We start from the raw sequence: 16174 nt of genomic DNA on the forward strand, positions 1-16174 counted from the left end.
GAGCATAACTAGCCATACTGGACTCGGAAGAAGAGAAAGTGCAGAAACTGGATACGGAAAAATAGAGGATTCATCTTTAGTCCTGTGAAGAAAGTTACGATGATGGTGTTGATGATGATGATATGGTAAGGGGTGCACCTAGAGAGAGAGAGAGAGAGAGAGAGAATGTTAATTACCATCTTGTAAATATGACACTCCCCGATGCTGTAACGATCCAATATATATCGTAGTATAAAGGTGCTGTCACAAGGACTTTTTTTTCAGCCGAAACCATCAACTTGGGCGACTGTAGTGGCATCGTAGGTGTTTATATCGGTATATCCCAGTAGTTAGTCATGATTGTCCTCTAGATACGGGAGCATACAGAACATCCCTGGTCAGATAGGTTATTGCATTATTTAAAGGTACAGTGAAAGTATACAATAAATATTTTCATCAGCAAGATACGCTAGAATAGTAGCGGTATACAGTACATAATAAAAAGTTTTTCCTTTAGTGGTGTTAGTTGACAATTCATTACACCTGAACGCCCCAAGACAGAGATCTAAGCATCCATATGCGTTTTCTTGCTTTACAAAGCCAAGTACATAGAAAAGAGCTAGAAGAGCCGAGCATGTCCTGAAAGCAGTATCCATCATATGTTGCCATGTGGATGTCAGACGCGGATGGTGATCATGCCGTTCGCGTGACAACAAAAGAGAGCAGTCACGTTTTAGACGCCCGTTTTGGTGGCAAGATGGAAAAAAAATGAGCTCGTGTGACATCGCCTTTAAGCTGCCACAATCAAGAGGCCTTTGAGGACGCCCTGGTAAAAGAGAATAGCGATAGTTGGCTGTGGGGAAGCAGATTAGTCGAGCGTCAAAAGAATTAAGTGACGGTGAATAGAAGTGATGAGAGGAAAATTGTGTTGTATTTTCTTTACGTTCTCAGGCTTTTTTATTTTTATGTTTCTGGGTGACATCATTTCCACCGTCCACCGCATCACTGAAACTGCAGCCCGGCGTTGTGTGTATGTGTGTGTGTGTGTGTGTGTGTGTGTGTGTGTGTGAGAGAGAGAGAGACTAAAAGGAAGTGAAGAGCATTTTTTTTCTTTTGTTTTTTTCACATTTCCTCATATTTATCCTCCATGACATCACCGTAACAGCAGTCCGTCATTGTGGTACGAATAAAACGAAGGAAAAAAAGTTGCTGGCCGAGATAAAACTAAAATTGCTAATGTTTTCCACTTGTAACGCGAGACGCCAGGTATATGAAAGCCACACCTGCCTCTGTTGTTGTTGTTAAGCCATCGCCACGCCCATACTGACCAACATAAACACACATTATCACAAGTTATACCTCTTCTCCCCCTCCAGCCCCACCCCCCACCTTCATCTCCGCCCATCCCTCTTCACGCACCCCGCCCATTTTCTGCCCCTCCTCTACCCACCCACACCCCACTTGCAAAACTTATAAGAGAAGTTTGTTCCCACCGCCAACGGCTTCCCCCATCTTCACAGGGTGTGCTCGTCCTGCCCTGTCCCCCATCCATCACCCGTCAACTCCCCCACCACTAAGTTGAATAAAATCGTCACAGGTAACAAAATGAAAGAAAGACAAAGAATAGCAAAGAAAACACGGTACTGAAAGGGTTGATGGGATTGTTTTTAACCTCTTGAAGTAGAAGTCAAGTGTAGGTAGGAAAAATAAGCAGCAAAAGACGCCATCGTACTGAAAAGGTTTGGCCAACAGGTTCCTACTAAGTCAGGTTTAACCCCTTCAACCCGGGCACGTCCTTTTCATAATACTCTTCCCATCTTCGGATTGTATTATTTGATTAAGAAATTGTTCAAACTTACAGGGCTAGATAGAGCTTTCGTTAACCTGATTACATATTTTTTCCACCTTATTCCTGCTACCTGGAGACGAGTTTACTTATTTTCAGAGAGACTTCACACAGGAGGAGGTCGGAGTAACCCTTAATCCTTCATTAAAAGAGCGCTTTTGCAGTGAGAATAAATCCATGTGAAGGTGGAAATACACACACACACACACACACACACACACACACACACACACACACACACACACACACACACACCATGGGAATGAAAAAGTTAATCTCTTCACTGTTATGGCACCCTCCTACCCTGGATAGAATCGTTCAGTAGTAGACAGAGTTTAATATAAAGGAAAAAACATGCTAGTGAAGCCAGTAATACATTGGCTGAACAGAATTTCCAGATTGCCGCGTTGGTGCCAGTGACAGAACGCTTTGTCAGATCCAGTGAGGATTTATTGTTACTGTTTTTACTCGAACGTGGCCCAGATTTTCGTCCTTTTGTAGCTTATTTCACATAGCGGCAGGAAAAGACGACACCGCGGCTCTACGTCCTTTCCGTACCACTTCTTCGTGACTTGCATCATGTTCTAGTGTTAATCTATTGGCATTCAAGATGGCGAGGTAGTTGTTAGGTCAGGTCAGTGTACAAATGGTGAGCTAAACCAGTAATTCTGCCCGCCATTACACTCAGTCTCCCGTGACGCACTTAGCCGAATAAAATCATCTGACGTACGCTGCAGTACAACACTAGAGTTATCCCGACCATGAGAGAAGTGGCTAAAATGCTTGAAAAGCGTGATACAGTTATGGAGTGTGTGCGAGAGATTGATAGGAGGAAAAGGAGAGGCAAACCGAAAAAAGATTTAGAGATAAAGTGCAAGAGTATGTAAGGGGGACTGGTGTGTCGTGGGAAGAGGGGTCGTTACTGAGGAGGGACGGACACGCTTGACGGTATAGTACTCTTGTCGAGGCAACTCGTAGCAGGATGTGACATCATATAGGCATACAGACAAACTGACAGATAGAAAGACAGATAGATAGATAATTGGTATTGTCGTAGAACCCTTTGAATCCGGTTACTTTTTTTTCATATTTATTATAGCAATCAGCAAACAATTCTCTCCAGAACAGGAGAGTCTTCTAGTAGTGCATGGACGAATGAAGCCTGTATCTCACTCCTCCAGCTTAAAAAGTCTATTTTAAGCTGAATGAAGCCTCCACGGAAGAGCAACAGTAAAACAAAACTGCGGCACAAGGGCTGAAGGGATTACCTGGCTACATGGTTCATGGAGCGGCAACACATGGATGTTGTTTTGTAATCCTCTTGAATCCAGGTGACGGTCTTTTTATTTTACTCTTGGAGCTGCCAGCCGATTAGGTACTGTGCCAGCACTGCTTCATGTCGTGTATTAAAAGCTTCAGAGGCTTGTGGATGATAAAAATAATATCCTAAAAAAATCCTACAAGAATTCGACTATGTATATATATATATATATATATATAGTCGAATTCTTGTAGGATATATATATATATATATACACACATATATATATATATATATATATATATATATATATATATATGCAACGAGTAGCCTGGCCATGTTTAATTGAGCCTAGGTAACATAAAATGTTATATTCTCGATACTAAGTTGGCTCTTTCTATGTGTATGCCAATTATGTATTAATCCTTTTAATTATTGCATGCTGAGCATTACCAGCGCGACTACTGTGACGTATTTTATGTTCTTGCTTTCACCAAACGATTTCAGTAAGGTTACGGTAGATATTTGAAACAAGAGGAGCTTCATAAGAGAAGCTTTTCCTGAGTTTAGTCAAATCATGTGGAAGCAGCGAGCCAAAATAACAAAAATTACCTTGTGTAAGTCAAGAGATCGATAATACTGTAATACTATAGTCTTAAAAACTGTCCAGACTCGCATGACTGTGAGGAGTGTGGGAGACGTGAATGAAGAACGAAATTAATGTTGGCAGTAGTGAATGTGTTTGAGGAAGGAAGGTTTGATATGGTGGTGTCATGTGAAGCGGCGATTAAAGGGAATGAAGTGGATGAGGGACAGTTGTGACACGTGTAAGGTCAAGAGTGAGCACTCGTGGATGGCCTAGATATGGAGTAGGGTTGTTGATGAATGGTGAATGGAGAAGAGGGATGAGTGATTTCGGGTATATTGGCTCAGGGTGCTTGTATGTAATGTTAACTCGTTTAGTCGGTTAACTTTTTTGCTACCCCCATGCGATTTTATTCAGGTTGGACAGACTTTGTGAACAGGCGTGGTTAGATACAGCCTTGAATAACCCTTTTAGTACCATGGATTTCTTTCAAAGTGAATAATATCATCCGAAGAATGATCACTGGAGGAGAGGAATGAGTGATCATGTGTCCATTGGTTCCAGCCACAAGTACAGTATGTCAAAGTTCAGTGAATGTTGAACCCTCTTATGGCTGCATCTTTTCTAGTGCTGTATTCCAGTCAATGCCAGACGATTTTATTCAGCGAAGGGTGAGTCATAGGAGTCTGAGCGTTTTTATGGTGTCACAATTAACCCACTTATGGCCAGGACAACTGTAGTATTACTTTCTATCTAACGCTTCGATTTTACTCAACTGATAGTAAGTCTTAGGAGAAAATTAATACAGTGGAGGAATTTTACGCTTTAAAATTTCTGCTTTTGTGCAGTCTAGCCATTTAGTTGTGAATGCAACTGCTTTTTGTATTATATTTATGCAAACGCCAGGCGATCACACTAACCTTAGGAGCAGCCTAGGGCGCCAGAAATATTAATATTGTCATGTATATCGTTTTGGCCGAGGATATGGAACCTCGTATTATATTTCAGCCTACGACGGACATTGTATTTCAGCTCATAGAGTCTGATCTTTGCCCAAAACCTCTCCCCATGCTTTATTTTGTCTTCCCGTTTGCTTTCTCCGCTCCACAGTCAAGGTATATCACACTTAACCATTTGCACTGTCAACCTGAATATTGCTTACCCTTGTGGAGTGGATGTGGAGAGGTTGCGCTAAAACAACTGGACAAAATTTAGAACAAAGCTGTAAGAATAATTAATAACCCAACAATTATAAATGAACTACTTCCTCAACAGTGAAGATGGAATGTTGCTTCCCTTGCATTATTTTACAGATGCCTTTATATCAAATCCTTAGACGAAGTTGCAGCCATTGTATCACCTCTCCACGGCTTCCCCCGCTGTACACGGGCACCTGGTAGCGTTCATGACTTGACTGTCACACTGCCACATTGCAGAACTTCTGATTTTCAGAATTAATTTATCCCCAGAACCACTTCTCTTTGGAACTCGCTCCCCCAGATTAGTTTCCCCCCAAGCTTCAACATACAGCAGTTCAAGTCTAATTGTTACAGACTTTTTATGAACTAAGGACATCTGTAATTCGGTATATGGATTTTAAAAACTTAATTTATTTTTCCTTCCTCTGTTCATATTCCGTAATAAAAAATGACAGAGATCCCTTACCTCTCTCAGCTCTGTTGACTGACAGTTGTAGTCATATTGGAGGGTCGATTTGAGTAGTAACCAAGGAGACTCATTCCTACCTTATAACGAAGGCACATCGAATATCATGAAGCCACAGCATAGTATTCAAGTTAATGGACTGGCTCAGTTCCGTTAAGAGATAACAAACCAACTGAATCAACCCCTGTTCACCTAGCTATCCTCCATTCTCTCCACATGCCCACCACGTCTCAGTCACCCCGTTCTAATCACATTTGTTACATCCCAACCAGTTCTGAGATGGAGGGATGGAGTGGAGAGGTATATGAGAGAAGGGATGTCTGACTTGGGGGGAGAGCAGCGAAATGGCGGGGGACAGGGCGACATGGAGGCAATTTGTTCATTCCTTACGGGATGAAGGTGTCTGGATATAGATAAATAGATAGAAAAAGCGTCACATATCCATCTAGGCATTCTCATCTCAGTGCGCGCCAGTCTTCTTTTTTCATTTTCCCCGTTTCACTGCCATAGAACATGACATGTCTCACACAAGAAGCATACAGTCAGTCCTTTGTGCAGCAAGATGCCCCCATCATTGTCAGGAGAGGTGCCAGCTCCTTCGTCCCTTCAATACTGTGACGAGCTTAGTTATTTGTTTATATTTTTGTTGCCTACAGACGATTATACTCAACTAGGAAAGGAGTCTAGCATGGAAGAGACTCATAAAGATAATATGTAATCCCTCCACTTGGAATAGTATGTCCTGTTGTGCATGAAAAGTTCTGGAGATTGTAAGAAAAAAGAAAACTGAAATACGTCACCTAATACGCAGAGGTAAACTTTTCAGGCACATCAGGGTCGCCCAGTCACCCAGTAGATCTCGCCTCTGCTCCACCCCCCCTGCACATTTCATATCGCCCACACAGCAGTATTCCTCAACACAGTCCAGCCACACTCCATCAGAACCTAAACTTTCCAAATTTGCCACGGCAACTTGGACCCCTTCCGGATACACAGACAAATTTATGAACAATTGTTAGCCGTAACTGTGATTTGTTTTTGTGGAAGGAAGAAGATATATGGGAGGACGGCAGTAATGGAGCCTGCACTATCCTTGTCCTTCTATGGGGAACAAATGAATGGCGACGGTGAATTGATCGTAAATGCTTGTGAAAATAACCCCAGCACTTTTTGGAACTTGTCACGCACACTGCAGCACTTCTTATATGTAACCAACAAGTTTCTTTTTCGTTATATATACACACTGCACCTCACCGCTGAAATAATGAATGAAAGGCACAGCAGATCACAAGCGACTCTGACTGCACGAATACGGCGGAAGAGAAAGGATGACACTAGACTAAAGCCAGGCAGAATCAACGCTAAAAACGTGGCAGAAGTACCAGACTCACGCAGCGTTTACAATCTTTCAAATTGACCATACTGAGCTACATACTCGGGCAAGCTTCTCCACAACTGCACACTAATATTCATAAGACATTTACTGAATTGGATCGGTGAACACATATAATACCCTTGCTTTTTATATTGACAGTCTTTTATATTGACAGTCTTTATGTATATGCAGTTTATGCCGATATTATGAAGCTTCAAAGGTACGTATACGAGAATTCTTTGGAGTAACATGCAAAGTAAATCGCTGAGGAACAAATGCTAGAAAAACACCTAAGCTCTTTAGAATACATGTGGAAAAGATTGATCTGCAGGATAAGTTCACAAAAGATAGTACGTAATGTTCCACAGAATAATTATATGCACATAGTAAGTGATGATGATGATAATCTGGCGAATAGTAATAAACCATTCTCGTCTCCAGTCTGTTTTTTTTTTCCATTCTCAAACTCCCTGTCTTCCTCACTGTTCCTCCCTTCCTTGCATCACTCTTCCTCCCTTCCCTACCTCACTCTTCCTGCTTGCCCCACCTGTCTCTCCCTGTACCCTCCCCAGGCTACTCTGTACCCCCCAAGGGCCCCCCTAACCCCCGTCCCCACTATCCCTGTGCCCCCACGATACCAAACAACGCCACAACGATACCCCATAACACCCGTCCACGATACCCCCTAACACCCCCCCAACGACACCCCCTAACACCCCCCCGACGACACCCCCTAACACCCCCCCCGACGACACCCTCTAACACCCTCCCCGACGACACCCCCCTAACGCCTCAACACCCAGTTACACCCCCCACCACGACACCCCCTTATGCCCCCTCAACGATACCCCCTAATGCCACAACATCCCATAACACCCCCTCAACCACAACACCCCATAACGTCCCCCAGCGATACCACCTAACGCCACGACACCCCTAACCCCCCTAATGCCACGACACCCCGTAGCACACCCCACCACGACACCCTCTAACCCTCCCCAACGTTACCCCCTAGCGCTACGACATCCCCTAACCCCCCCAACGTTACACCCGTAACGCCACGACACCTCATAACACACCCCACCACGACACCCCCTAACGATACCCCCTAACACCATGTCACCCCCTAACGCCCCCCACGATACCCCCTAACACCCCCCCTCACTATAACCCCCTAACACAGCCTCTGTGCCTGCAGGAAAGCGCGTGATGAGGGAGAGGATGTGGTGTACAACGAGGCGCCGCGGCGGACCACGCGGCTGCAGGAAGCGGCTGATCAGGTGTCACGGACCAGGGACGCGCGCCGGTCCGCCAGGCATGCCAGGCCCGCTGACAAACTACCCAAGAATAACAATCACCTCAAAGACCTGAAGGACGACCCCGAGGCCAAGTGGAACCTCGAGGAGAGAATCAAGCTGGAGGCGACGAGAAAGTACGAGAACCACCTGGAGCCTCGGGTGAAGTCTGTGAGTCACCACGCGGAGGAACGGCGAGAGAAGAAGGCCAAGGTGAAGCTAAAAGCCAAGTACGAAGTGAAACTCGACACTGACGCCGTACAAAGTCCCGGTGACCCCGACCCCGTCACCACGGACGACCACCCATCAGTACAAGAGGAGGAGGTGATGGAGCAGCTCTACCACCACCACCACCACCACCACATACACCACCATCAGCAGCCACAGCACCAGCAAGTGCAGCAGCAGCAACAGCCGCAGCAGCAACAGCAGCCGCAGCCTCACCCGCAGCCGCAGCAGCACCAGCTGGCCCCACAGCACCTACAACAAGTACAGCAGCCTCTACCGCAGCTGCAGCAACAAATCTTAACCGAGGACATGTATATTGATACCAACTGCCACCTCAACACTGACTTTGACGATAAGAAGAAGAAAAAGGATGACAGGAGGGACGAGAAGAGAAAAAAGAAGTTGAAACACCTGGAGGAGGAGAACCTCTCAAAGTAAGTGTTGTTACTCTCACCAGCTGGAGGTGAGTGTGGAGGTGGTGGCGGCCACACTCGCTCTCACCTCGTGTTGTGTTGTGTTGTATTGTGTTGTGGTGTTACATGGTCTACGGATAAGATACTGTATGTTCCACTTTTAAGAGAGAGAGAGAGAGAGAGAGAGAGAGAGAGAGAGTGCAGATGATTAGGTTTTTGAGGTAAGGCCAGAATTTCAAGGGCTTGAATAGTTGTGTATAAGTGTCTGGCATATTATACTCGATGGTTTGCTGATACTTCTCCCTTTTTGTGTGTTTTCTCTTTCATTCATTTGTGGACCCCACGTCGCCGCATCCAAAAAATTATATGATGATAACGGTGATAAGTATGTTTCGTCTTGTTAATGAAATTCCGTCATGTATACGTCAATATTCAAGGATATACAGAAATGAGGCTGCGGTTGAGACATTAAACACCAGGACTGAGAAAAAAATGAGTGTAGGGCAGTAGTCTGATTAACATCTCGATTATAAAGTTCCTAAGCTTCCATTTCTGCCAAGTAAATATGATGTTCTTAAAAGCGAGGTGTGTAGTGAGGTGTGAGGTAATGAGAGGCACAAGAGAACACCGTCCTGACTAATGAGGCAGACAGTCTCACTCTCACCCTAAGTAATACGATGCCACCACTACTTCCCCCTTCCACACACACACACACACACACACACACACACACACACACACACACACACACACACACACACACACATTCTCTCTCTCTCTCTCTCTCTCTCTCTCTCTTTTCTACGATACGAGACACCTCTTAAGCTGGAGTAAAATCGTGTGAAGGTAGCAATCACAAAACGATTTTTTTCAAGAGATAAATTTATGATATGGGAACGTACAAATTTCTCGTGATGATGATGATGACGATGATACAAGAGTCCATATAAGTTGTACTGGTGTAGGAAAATAACACGTCCTGGATAATCAGTCGCACGCATTTGTTGTTAGTATGATTTAGCAGTCATGGAGGAGAAAGTGGTATTAGCGTGTGTGAGCGGGGGTACCTTCCATGTACACGGGTCGTCCTTAGAGTGATGGTATAATCCGTATAGAAATAAAAGAGTTAAATTTAGATGTGTACATTACAGTCGTTAAAACTGAAAAAATATATATATATATTTTCTTAGTGTTCCCTGTTGGTTTGAATTGGAACTACACGTTTGTTGGTGCATCTAACTACCCTTTTCGGAGCGTCTGAACGGAGAAGGCCGGGCAAGCAGCGAAGGCAGGGCTACCAGAAACTTATGTGTAGATTTGAGAGTTTGGTTTAGAGTAGGTAATTCAGATTAATTGATGAATCATATAATTGGATCTAATGAAAGTTACTTAGCTTGATTGATGATTCATATGGCTGAATTGAAACTAATATAAAAATGTACATTACAGTTGCTAAAATTTTGCAAAACAAAAAGGTGAAAAGAGATTGTTTGTCTGTCTGTCTGTCTTTCTGTCTGTCTTCCATGGAAATCGAGGGTGATGCATATATAACTCTGTAAACTTTTCCATCAAGTGTAACTTTTTACGACGAATTTAAATGTGTACAACGCCCCTGATGGCCAAGATTAGAACTAATTAGAAATAATTGTCAGCATCGTGGACATATGTTAGCCAGTTACCGGAGAGTTTTTTTTTTTTTCTACAACCATATCATTATTAGCCACAACAGGTCGGATGGGTGGACGGATTGGTGGAGTGTGTGGGGTGGGGGGGGTTGGGTAGGGTCGGGTGGGGGGGGCGAGTAGATGGGCAGGATGGATGGGTGGCTGGGTGGTCAGGATGGGTGGGAAGGGTTGGTGGGGGGGGGGTGTAGGAAAATAAGTCCATGGTCACTCTTGTAGGAGCCGCTTTGCGTGGGCCAACTGGCCTGCTGCAGTTATCTTCTCTCCTTATGTTTTAATGTTCTTATGGTAGAAATAGGTCCATGGTGACCATATCCTTGGGGAAATAGGACCAAGGAGGAACATAGCTTCGATGGGTAATATGCTACCCCGGAGGTCTTCACCCACCGGGGGAGAGGCCAGCCGGGGTCCCAGGCAATGCCAGTATGTACGATCAAAGAGGTTTGCCCGAGCAACGCCGGGTAACCCTGCTAGTTATCTGTAAATATGTTGATAGGGTTCTTTATAATTTTAACAAGATGACGTCATTTGCATTTTGTTATGGCATCCTCTTAGACGATTTATACAGTCCACAAATTTTTTGAACTGAGGGGGTCAGATACTGCCTCCACTGACGCCTCAACCACTGCGGTGCTCTCATGTTCAGAATTAATCGTCAGGTAGCTGTAAAAATATAATGAATATGACGTATTCGTTCTGCATGGCTTGTGTATCGGAATGAAGTGAGTCAAACAGGTGTACGGTTGTTAGAGTATACAGTGTGTTGATGCACAGGCAGGTGTGATGGTATACAGGTGTGCTGGTGTCCAGGTGTGAGAGTGTATAGGTGTGAGGGTGTATAGGTGTGAATGTTCACAGTTGTGAGGGTGTACAGGTGTGGGGAGGTACAGATGTGAGGCTGTGCGGGTGTGATAGTGAACAGGTGTGAGGGTGTACAGGTCCGAGGTGTCGAGATGGGTGGGTATACAGGTGTGAGGGTGTACTTATGTGTCCGCACAGATATGTGTGTACAGATGTAACGGTGTTAATACCTACGAGACATGTGTAATGGTATGTGAGCCTACAGGTGAGAGAGATGACAGGTATAGGTGTGTGGATGCGCATGTGTGGCTTGGTGTGAGGGTGCAGGTGTGGTGTGGGAGCGTGCAGGTGTGGCGGAGCGTGTGGTGTGGTGAGAAGAGTGTAGTGAGTAGGGGTCGGAGCGTGTCTTTGTGCAAAGTGTGGTGTAGTAGCTGTGGTAGTGGTGATGGTGTGGTAGTGATGATTGTGGATTGGTGATGTGTGGTGGTGGTAGTGGTTGTGATGGCGGTGGTGTGGTGGCGGGAGAGATGTGGTTGTAGTGATGGTGGTATGGCACTGGTGTGGTGGAGGTGGTAGTGTTGTGTGGTGGTGGTGGTGGTGGTGGCGTGGTGCTGGGTGGCTGGTACAAAGAGAGGCAAGGTGTCCGCCAGTGCTGCCACCCAATCGATACCACCCGGCCCCCCGCCCACACTCACTCACTCACTCGCTCACTCACTCACTCACCAGTAAGCATCGCTCATCTCTCACCTACCAGTAACTACCACCTTTCACTCTCGCTCAGCACTACCACTCTCCGCCACACTCAGCCGTACCTCGCACCTTTCAAACTCAGCAGTACGCGATATTCCCCTCACTCATTCACTCAGTAGGACGCTCAGCTCACCACACACTCAGCAGTATTTTCACCGTGCACCCTGTCACTCTCATTCTGCAGTTTACATTGATGGATTCAGCGACGTTGCTCCCCCTGTGTAACATCCTTGGTTTGGCACGCTTAGATCAGGATTATATAGATCTCCTCTTCACTGGCTGTTATGTTTATTTAATCTTCCAAAAGTATGACACAATCCCGCCATGGAAAACAAACTGTAGGCTTCACATCCATGTTTACAGCTTCACGGTCTCTGTTCAGTAGGTTAAGAAACTATGACTGTAACGTTACGAAGTGATTGAGATAAAGAGTGTGCCAGACGCTCGTTCCTGTGTAAAATATGGCCAACACCTCAATAGTATTTCTAGATCCACCCATGCACTATATTCACTTTGCTTTGCCAGACTGATTTACTTACTCATCAGCACTTCGCACCGTCTCGCTCACCACCCACTCACTCATTTAACATTCCACCGCGTTCAATTCCAGCAGTGTTATATTTTCACTCACTCACCAGTCCACCACACTTACTTTCCAGATCTCGTTTAGTACTCAACAGTATCGTGCACTCTGTTCCTCCCACTCCCCCATTCACTCACACTCGTCACCAGTTCACCACACACACACACACACACACACACACACACACACACACACACACACACACACACACACACACACACACACACACACACACACACACACACACACACACACACACACACACACACACACACACACACACACACACACACACACACACACACACACACACACACACACACACACACACACACACAAAGCCTCCAGATTTCCACTCTGTCTCTGCTGCAGGGGGTGGGGTGTAACCATTGCATTTCCTCACTTTGTTCATTTTCATTTTCCCAAGCTCGAGCCAGCACGGGATGCCGGTGGAAAGAGTGTGTCTCATTTACATATATAAATTTCACTCCTAAACGTACGCTCCCCACACATTCTATTTCTGTCGTAGTTTAAGTGTTTTATATTTAGTGGTTATAGGTATGGGTGGCTGTGGTATGTATTGATTTTATTTACTTATTTATATGTTTATTGTTTTGTTATTTTAGCCAGGTAGTTTGGTGATAGTTCTCGCATTGTTATGATTTACCTGGCACACATTCTTGTTTTGTTGGTGATGATGATGGTCGTGGTAGAGGTGAAGATTGTAATGATGATGATGATGATGAAAATGATGGTGCTCGTGGTGGAGGTGAAGAAGATTGCAGTGATGATGATGACGTTCGTAATGATGGTTGTTAGGGGTGAAGAAGATTGCAGTGATGATGATGATGATGATGATGACGAAAATGATGATGCTTGTGGTGGAGGTCAAGAAGATTGTAATGATGTAGATGAAAATGATGGTGGTCGTGGTAGTGGTGAAGAAGATTGCAGTAATTATGATGATGATGATGATGATGATGATGGTCGTGGGAGAGGTGAAGATTGTAATGATGATGATGATGATGATGTCAAGTGGAGATGGCGAGTAATGTGTCCACTGCCTGTATGGATATGTGTCTAGCCTAAAATGTCACTACCACACTTAAATCCTGTACGGCCGCAATTCACCTTATTGAGTTTGTGGCGACACGTACGCATATTCGGCTGGCTATTATTATTATTTTTTTTTAGCTGGGATAGTTTTGTTATTGTTGTTGCCGTAGTAGTAGCAGTAGTACTAGTAGTTGTTGTTGTTGTTGTTGTTGGTGGTGGTGGTGGTGTTGGTGTTCATGGTGGTGGCTTTGAACTCTGACTTATCTGAATGTGAGGTAAACAAATCTGTAGAAGGATACTAATGCTCTGACTAATGATGATTATTTTTGAGTTTGTTGTTGTTGTGGTGGTTCCTGGTTTATCTAGATGTGAGGTAAACAACGTGGACGGCTAAGATTAAAAAAGATAATGGTGTTGTGGCTAATTTTTTGTTTTAGTGGAAGTTGTTATTTTTGTTGTTGTTCTTAGTATTGTTGTTGTTTCTGTTGTTTGGCTTATCTGGACGTGAGGCAGACAACGAAGACTTCAGAGATTCAAATGGGCAGTCATCATCTTCCCTGACATACATGGAGCTTTATATATTCTGTTTTTTACGCCTGTCGCAAACTATACCGAGGCTTTAGTAGTTGTTCATATGATAGAAATTGTATGGGATGCTGTATGGGAAGAAATGTTATGGCTTTACCCTCTGCTCTTGTTCCCTCGTGTGTGTTCATTTCCCCCTCCCCTCTTTCTCCATCTCCCCTCCATATATCTTAGCTTCCCTACCTCGTCAACCTTTCAACCCTTTCCTAACCCCTCCCCGACTCTCTCTTGACCCTTTCTTTGCCATTCCTCAATTTCCAAACTTCTCCCAACCCTTCCCAATACTTCCCCAACTTCTCTACGGACCACAACCCTTCCCTCGCCTGCCATCCTTCCATCAGCCCTCCTCATTCTCCCAACCCATCCTATCCTTTTCCAACCCAGCATATTCCTTCCCAGCCCCCAATCTTCCCCAGCTATTCCCTCTCGTCCCAGCCTTTCCTGTTCCTTCCCTAACCCATTCCAACCTAACCCAGTCCTTCTCCAACTCATCTCAGTCCATTCCCAACCTTCTGTAATCCCTTCCCAATCATTCCTTATTTCCCACCGAACCCATCTTCAACCTTCTAACACTTTCTCAACCTTTTTCCAGCCATTCCTCAAGTCCCAGGCATTTCCCATTCCGAATTCAACATTTCCACAATCCTCTTACCCTTCCCACCCCCTCCCAGACCTTCCCCAGCCCTATCTCAACTCTTTCCCAATCGTTTTCCAAACATTCTCCTTTCCTCAGCCACTGGGAAATTAACCACGAACAGAAAACAACGAACAGACACTAAATTCAGGCCAGCAGGGTCCGGCTGGTCAAGATTCCCAACGCGTGGACCTCGGACATAGAGTGAAGTTGAATCTCTCACCCGAAGTCACCCGCATTCATAAACATTTCTCGTAACATCTTCATAGACTCAGGGTAATATCTGATCCGCGCCTATGTAGCAGGATGGACAGTTTTACACATCATCGTCGTCGTCGTCCCAGCCCAAATTTCCTCTGAAAAGATTGGATGAGGAATGATCAATAAAGACAGCATACAAACTAGGAGAACCATCAAACAGCGTTCCCAGTGAAAATTGGCCACATATCATCGAAGCTTTGGAAACTTTGGCTGTACCTCCTGGCCTTTGGTTCCTTCTTCCTTGCATAAGAAAAAAAAAATCATAAATAGAGACCACACACTTGCGCGCACTCCTGAGATAGCAATACCGCCAAATACCAGATTAAAAGTGGATAGTAAATTCTTGGTGTGATGTTGGTAAATTCTTGGTGACTCTGGTCCCTAGATTCGTACCCATGATTGAGGAAACAAAAAAGTTGACCAGATGACCGGCCAGAAGAGACGCCAGCCAGTAAGAAGCCTGGATTGGCCTACAAAACCCAGACGGTATCGTAAAACTGTAATAGAATGTGGAGGGTGCAATGGATAACACCCTATTAAACCTAACTTTATATCGTGATTTACGTAATTTTTGTATTGCTGCCATTGTGTGTGTAGAACGTTCAGTATATATAGCATGAAGTGTTCTTTTAACGTATGATATTGAACAAGTTTATAGCCTTCGTGTTATTTACTGTACAAAAATACCTGTAGACTTAACCTGTTCGCCAAGATAGGCCGCTCAGAAGCAAAAAAAGAATCGTGTGACGGCAGCAAGAGGAAGTTATAAATGGCGTAGTGATACTGAAGGGATCACTGGATAACCTTTTTTATTTCCGTCATAACCCCCTCAGTCTGGTGGTGATTTTATTATTTATCTATTCTTTCCGTCACCAAAGGAGTTCAACCAGCTTAGGCATTTTGAATTGGAGACGTTCCATGCAGATTTAATTCATCACCTAAATACTCACGACCACACAAACATCAGTAATATCGTCTGGTAACAAAAAGAATAAAAAGAAAAATATCGGCAACAATAAATGACATCACAGCACCGAAGCGAGGTAAGGTTCCGTGATCTGTGACGGAGAGAGAAGTGGTGAGGAGAGCGAGGCATGAGGGAGGGGAAGGAGGAGGGGGGACGATGAGGGTGGCCGGGTATGGGGTGTGGGGGAGGGGAAGGAGAGGGGAATCA

General features: G+C 44.7%; 1 pseudogene across 1 annotated transcript in view; it reads left to right on the forward strand.

Moving 5' to 3' along the window:
- LOC145401345 (uncharacterized) overlaps positions 1 to 16174 on the forward strand; it is a 116416-nt pseudogene that overhangs the window by 59276 nt on the left and 40966 nt on the right. The window contains exon 3 of the transcript XR_013897576.1: positions 7911 to 8669. The product of XR_013897576.1 is annotated as an uncharacterized LOC145401345 (transcript). The remainder of the gene's footprint in view (positions 1 to 7910; positions 8670 to 16174) is intronic.

Source organism: Coenobita brevimanus, chromosome 55 (genome assembly GCF_032717465.1).
Source record: "Coenobita brevimanus isolate Jiangsu-jjx chromosome 55, ASM3271746v2, whole genome shotgun sequence".
Taxonomy (NCBI): Eukaryota; Metazoa; Arthropoda; class Malacostraca; order Decapoda; family Coenobitidae; genus Coenobita; species Coenobita brevimanus.